Raw genomic sequence first — 6,228 nt, 5'->3', positions numbered from 1 at the left:
CGAGCCCTAGGGCTAGTCCAGGCATAGCCCCATGGGGGTGCCCCTCGTCCACACAGGGCTCCATGGGGTCACCCCTAGTCCACACACAGTGCCACAGCGCTTCAGGCCCAAGTTCACATGCAGCCCCACAAGGGTACACTGAGTTCACACACAGCCCCATGTGGGTGCCAGTACTGGGCCCTGGTTTGCCAGGCAAGCTGAGATCAACCTCCTGCCTTGTTTGGGATTGTGAGAAAATATCAGGCACTAAAGGTTGTCCTTCCCCCAGCTGCTGCCCTGCAGCCAGGCGGATTAAATACACTGACTGAACACCCCTTCTACAGTGCCAGGTAGGGGCGTGTTGATGTAGCCTAATACAGCTGTTACCCTGGGGGAAGGAGGATGTGCTGTCCAGTGGAAGGGAGATGTGTATGACTTTGTCCACACCAGGGGATGCACAGCTGTATTAACAACAAATCACATCTCTAATGAATATACCTGTACTGTGTTTACCCAGCTTGCCCTTGACTGCGTGACTGGCTTCATTTCATAATTACGGACTGGACACTGTCCTTTATCTCATTTGTCAGGGGACCCTTTCAAACAGCTCCAAACTATCACTGTCAGTAGCAATCCCCAATGCCTTATAATTCATAAGAGGTCCCCAGCCTCTCGGTTGATTCTGTTTGCAATGACAGAAGAATAGTGCAAACAATATCTCAGTGAAGAAGAGACTGCTTGGAAGGAATGGAGTGTCTGAACATCATGATAAAATCCAAGATGTGGTTAGGGACTTTAACATTAAGTATGACTTTTCCCTATAGCCCTGGGAATGACTATTCAGTCACATGGCAATGTCCAGGCAGATCAGAGTTGGCAGGCCCCTAAGCTAGTGGTTTTCCCCTTACAACGACATTGCTTTACATGCATTTTTTTGTTTGTTTTTCTTTTCCAGGCTCCCTCTTTCAGGAGGAGGAATCCACATTCAGTTTATGCGGTAATTCTATGGTGGCTGGTTTGTCTAAGAGTAGTATTAATGTTTAATCACACAAAAAGAGCAGCCTCCGGAGAAATAACAGAACTGCACTGCCCAAGTGCCAACCTCTCTGTTACCTCTTCCAGCACATACGGCTACGTACAGGATGGTACAAAGTCTTGTGGTCTCTGAGCAGATTTCTGGCCAGCATCAAATGTAGGAGCCATCGCTTCTGCTCACCTGCTACTTCCAGCTTTTCTATTGGTATGGGGGAACCTGGGCTAGGGGGGTGATGGAACTGGGATGTGTCTATAGTGCAGATGGGAATGTGGGGTAGGGGGGCTGACTCCTGATGGTTTGTGTTTGTCTCTGCATCAGGCACTGTTCTGGGGATGGTGCTCCATGTCAGAGGTGAGAGCCACTTTCAGCTTGTTCTGTTAGGTGGTAGGGAGCTCAGTGGTTTCACTGAAGGAATGCCTGACATAGTGAATGCTGGTGGAAAAGGGGTAGAGTTACTTTTTGAAATAAAAAAAGAACAAGTTAAAAACCATTTGGAAAAATTAGATGTCTGCAAGTCACCAGGGCCTGATGAAATGCATCCTAGAATCCTCAAGGAGCTGATAGAAGAGGTAGCTGAGCTGTTAGCTCTCATTTTTGGACAGTCATGGGAGACAGGAGAGATTCCAGAAGACTGGAAGAGGGCAAATATAGTGCCAATCTACAAAAAGGGGAACAAGAACAACCCAGGAAATTACAGGCCAGTCAGCTTAACTTCTGTGCCAGGAAAGGTAATGGAGCAGGTACTTAAGGAAGTCATCAGCAAGCACTTGGAAGGTAGTAAAGTGATAGGGAACAGCCAGCATAGTTTTGTAAAAAACAAATCATGTCAAACCAACCTGATAGCTTTTTCTGACACGAAAACAAGACTCGTAGATAAGGGAAAAGCAGTGGATGTGGTATACCTAGACTTTAGTAAAGCATTTGATACGGTCTCGCATAATATTCTTATCGACAAACTAGGCAAGTCCAACTTAAATGGGGCTGCAATAAGGTGGGTGCATAACTGGCTGGCTAATCGTACCCAGAGAGTAGTTGTTAATGGTGCTCAATCCTGCTGGAAAAGCATAACAAGTGGGGTTCCGCAGGGGTCTGTTTTGGGACCAGTTCTGTTCAATATCTTCATTAATGATTTGGATGTTGGCATAGAAAGTATGCTTATTAAGTTTGCAGATGATACCAAGCTGGGAGGGGTTGCAACTACCTTGGAGGATAGGGTCATAATTCAGAATGATCTAGATAAATTGGAGAAATGGGCTGAAGTAAACAGGATGAAGTTTAATAAAGATAAATGTAAGGTGCTGCACTTAGGAAGGAATAATCTGTTTCACATATACAGAATGGGAAAAGACTGTCTAGGAAGGAGTACAGCAGAAAGGGATCTAGGGGTTCTAGTAGATCACAAGTTAAATACGAGTCAACAGTGTGATGCTGTTGCAAAAAAAGCAAACATGATTCTGGGATGCATTAGCAGGTGTGTTGTGAACAAGACACGAGAAATCATTCTTCCGCTCTACTCTACGCTGGTTAGGCCTCAGCAGGAATATTGTGTCCAGTTCTGGGCACCCCAATTCAAGAAAGATGCGGAGAAATTAGAGAAGGTACAGAGAAGAGCAACCAGAATGATAAAAGGTCTGGAGAACATGACTTATGAAGAAAGGCTGAAAGAATTGGGCTTGTTTAGCTTGGAAAAGAGAAGATTGAGGGGGGACATGATAACGGTTTTCAGATATCTTAAAGGGTGTCATAAGGAGGAGGGAGAAAACTTGTTCTTCTTGGACTCTGAGGAGAGAACAAGAGGCAATGGACTTAAGCTGCAGCAAGGGAAGTTTAGGTTGGACATTAGGAAAAAGTTCCTAACTGTCAGGGTGGTCAAGTACTGGAATAAGTTGCCAAGGGAGGTTGTGGAATCTCCCTTGCTGGAGATATTTAAGAACAGATTAGACAGATGTCTATCAGGGATGGTGTAGATAGTGGTCGGTCCTGCCATCGGGGCAGGGGATTGGACTCGATGGCCTCTCGAGGCCACTTCCGGTCCTAGTGTTCTATGATTCTATGATTAGGGCTTTTGCTGAGGGTATATATGTGTGTGGATCCCAAGCAGCACACAGTCTGGGCAGATTATCAGATTCCCTCCTAGAGCCTGAAACACTCACCCAATCCTACGCCTTAACCCCCTACCCCAGGCTCAGCGTGGAGCAGAGGCAGGGCAGAGGGCATGGCAAGGTGTTTGGGTTTGTGTGATTAGGCAGTTGGCAACCCTAGGCAGGAGACTCTGCAGCCAGTAGGCCCCTTGTGCGCCACAGAGCACAGAACCAGCACCCCCTGGAGAGACACTGCCTTGAGGGACTGGAGACAGGATGACTGGATACACTGACAGCAGGGGCTCTTGGAGCTGGTAACTTCACTGAAACCCCCCCATTAGAAATGCTTTGGGGAAATAGCTGCTACATTTTCCACGTTTCCACGACAACCACCATCTCTGTCTTTACCCTTGGAAGCTGCTGTTGCAGACTGTCACACTGGCCCTGTTTCTCCTCCCACTCCCCATGGTTTCACCCCTGTGTCACGCCATTCATTTCTATGGAGCCCCTCCACATTCCCCCACTGTGAGATCACACAGGCCTAGATTAGGGAAAGCACGTTTCTGGGACTGGGGAATGAGGCCAAGAATCAGCTGTTATGGCATCAGGGACACTGGTTCAGCACAGCACTTATGCCTGAGCTTTATTTAAAGCACAGTAGAGATCGTATTGACTGGAGTAGAGTTTAAGTGTGTGTCAAGGTGCTGTGTTGACCTGAGGGTCAGATCTTCCAAGGGATTTAAGCACCCAAAGATGCAGATAGGTGCCTAACTCCCCTTGCTCTCCAGAGTGACCTGTGAAAATCTGTCCCAGGCTTCTCATACACAGCCAGGGCTCATTTGCCAGCATGCCCACGAGGAAGGGAAGCTCACAGGGCTTTGACAAAGTCCCCCCTGAGTCTGTGGCAGAGCTGGGGAGGGAGCTGAGGTCTCCTGAGGTCCAGGCTGTGCCTCATCCACAAGGCCGCTGAGTCCTCCATGGCTGCCCCAGAGTTGCTACTGTGGGGCTGGCATACTTGCTCTCTAAGCATAGCCATGTGCTCAGAGAAATGGACTGCACTTTCACTGCAGATACCGTCCTGAATGAGGCTAAAGGGCCCGATCCTGGGAGAGTCTGGGAGGGACAGAGTGCTCACCATTTCTGTGGGAATCAAGGGGCCTGTTTGCAGCTCTAAATGTTGCCCTGGCTAAAATCACATCTTCAGCTGAATCTGTGCAATGTTGTGTGTAGAGCACACTTGAGTTAAACAGTCCTCAGCCACTCAAAAGTCCTTCTTTGTGTACTTTTGTTGTTGTTTTAGGGGACTTGGTGTCTCAACTGTAGTTCAGACAATTTCACCTCCCGATCACTGTAACTGCAACATGCTTAACTTGATACCCAGGAGCACGGCTACTCAAATCAAAGGGACTGCTCATACGCAGAGTAAGCATGCGCGTTTGTATGATTAGGCCTGTAACCAAGCAGAAAAACATGGTGTTTCTCTAGTTCCATAAGGTTGTCAGCCCACCTCTCCTTCTCCTGTATGATGCAGAGAAGTGCTGCAAAAGATATAGAATGCCCCACCACAAGCTTTGCTTGAGAAATGTTTTCAGAGTTTTGGTAGCTTTGATTTCGTTTAATTAATATTGTTACTTTCAACCGATAAAACAAAACAGTGGTCATGTAGCACTTTAAAGACGAACAAAATGATTTATTACAGTAATAAATGATGAGCTCACTACCTAATAAATCATTTTGTTCGTCTTTAAAGTGCTACATGACCGCTGTTTTGCTTTGTTAGAAAACAGACTGACACGGCTACCTCTCAGTTACTATTCAACTAATAAAATACAGTACATTATCCGTCATTTCAGTTTAATCAAAACTGATATGGTATTATAGGGATTTGCTGTACCAACATGAGATTGATAGGGAAATACACACTCACAGTGTTTATGTTGAGATAAATTTATTTTTTAAAGATGTTTGGAACCCTAGCAGTCTCAGTGGGCAGCCAAGCAGTCTGATAGATTGTAGTCACTGATTTTCTTAAACTGAGACCATTTCCCTGCTGGAGTGAGAAAGCAATACCAAGACCATACCTTATGAATGAGTAGGGAGGGGGCTGATTGCTTCCTGAGGTTACTTGAGGCCAGGTGAGCCAATAGGAATGGAATGATTTTTTTGAACTGAGAACAATTGCTGTTTTCAGGGCTTTTTGTCTGCTGGAATAGCAGAGAAAAAGATGCAGGGAAAAGATGTCTCCCAGCCACTTGGAATGAAAATCATAAATATCCTGATTGTCTCAGAATCAGCTATAGAGGTGTAAGTAAAAGAGAAACATATGATTAGAAATGATCAGGTTATGGTTATTCTGAATTTAGTTGGACTGGCACTCTCTTTTCTCTTATGGCCTTGTTTTGTTGTTCAGTTGCTCTGCTTCTCTTGTTTGTTGTTGTTGACTTGAGATTTTTCTTCCCCCCCCCGTATATTTCAAGCTGAATGCCAGGGAAATATTTTTCTGCGTGTGCTACCCCTGATTTATTTTTCTCTTGTTTTGTGAATAAATCTGTTTTTAAGCAGTTGATCTGATCCTGTGTCCTAAGAAGAGTCTGTATTTTCATCCAAATGGTCAGCTACTGAATTACAATTTTTGTGTCTGAACTTTCCCCAGAGGGAGGGTTAAAAGCTTCAGGTGCCCCTCAGGAGATAATCCCAGGTGTATCTTCCTAGGTTAAGGGGGCTTTTGCTCTACCTGAGTGGTGGCAGCATAGCATCCAGGGGATCTGCAACCTTGGAAAGTTTTCAAGTGAAGCCCGTGAACTTGCAAGGTGTTCATAAGTTTTTGTAGGCCCTCCACTTTTTGTGCCCATGGAGGAGGAGACCTGGCACCCCACATGGCATTTTTGGGTTCCTTCCCCATTGGAAATGGGATACTTAGGGACTGGTGGCATTTCTGAAAAGCACAAATTCCACTTTTAACTGAACTAGTCTTACAAATTCCATCCACTCATTCCAATCTGTGGCAGAGTGCCCTGCCCGATCTTATTCCTGATGGTTCATGCATTACCCTCAGCAACCTAGTCCACAGGAGCCTAGGTGGGCCTCAGCAGCCTAGTCCCAGTCCACAGGCCTCAGGGGCCTAACTTCCCC

The sequence above is a fragment of the Carettochelys insculpta genome, chromosome 12 (genome assembly GCF_033958435.1).
Source record: "Carettochelys insculpta isolate YL-2023 chromosome 12, ASM3395843v1, whole genome shotgun sequence".
NCBI classification, from domain to species: Eukaryota; Metazoa; Chordata; order Testudines; family Carettochelyidae; genus Carettochelys; species Carettochelys insculpta.
This window is presented reverse-complemented; position numbering follows the sequence as displayed.